General features: G+C 40.5%; 1 non-coding gene across 1 annotated transcript; it reads right to left on the bottom strand.

Annotated features, from left to right (window-relative positions):
- Positions 1-409: 409 nt before the first annotated feature.
- Positions 410-480, bottom strand: Trnaa-agc (transfer RNA alanine (anticodon AGC)). The gene has a single exon. It is a non-coding gene; the product is annotated as a tRNA-Ala (tRNA).
- Between the last annotated feature and the right edge of the window lie 355 nt (positions 481-835).

The raw sequence follows: 835 nt of genomic DNA, 5'->3' as shown, positions 1-835 counted from the left end.
TATAAAAGTTTGTGAAATGAAAGCTTATGCAAGTCTAATTCAGGCCAGCCAACTAATACATTCATGTGAGAAGGCCTACAAAGGACCATTACCAGGCTACGTCAATGATGTCTCCATAGCCCCATCTAGTGTCCATGGTATGGTAGCACAAAATTTAGAAACCTGGTCCTGACTTCTTTTTTTTAAAGACATTTTTTTTTTCAAAAAGCAGGAAGCACTGTTGTATATCTTTATTTATTTGCACTGCTAAGGATTGAACCCAGGGATTCATGCATTCCAGGCAGACACACTGACACATCTCCAGCCCTGGTCCTGACTTCTATTGGTAAAAAGTTTTTGCATTTATTTTATTTTATTTTTTTAGTTGTAGATGGACACAATACCTTTATTTTATTTATTTATTTTTTTATGTGGTCCTGGGGATCGAACCCAGTGCCTCATGCATGCTAGGCAAGCACTCTACCACTGAGCCATAACCACGGCCCCAGTTTTTGCATATTGATGACATCCTTCTTTCTTCTTCTTCTCCTCCTTCTCCTCCTCCTTCCTCCTCCCACCGCCTCCTCTTCCTCTGCCTCCTCCTCCTCCTCCTCTTCCTTCTTCTTTTTCTGTGACTCATTTGCAAGGTTGAGAATGGGCCATGAACCCTAACAAAGTGCAGGGCCCTGGTTTATCAGTGAAATTCTTGGGTATTATCTGGTCAGGTAAGATAAAATTTATACCAGTTGGAAATACAAGAATTTGTGGGGCTATTGGGTTTTTGGAGGGATTTCATTTCTCATCTGGCTAAATTATTATGACCATATATAATTTGTGTGGTAGGGGTACAGTATGG

This window comes from Ictidomys tridecemlineatus, chromosome X, assembly GCF_052094955.1.
Source record: "Ictidomys tridecemlineatus isolate mIctTri1 chromosome X, mIctTri1.hap1, whole genome shotgun sequence".
Classification (NCBI taxonomy): domain Eukaryota; kingdom Metazoa; phylum Chordata; class Mammalia; order Rodentia; family Sciuridae; genus Ictidomys; species Ictidomys tridecemlineatus.
The sequence above is the reverse complement of the archived record's forward strand: the minus strand, read 5'-3'. Positions and strand labels throughout refer to the sequence as shown.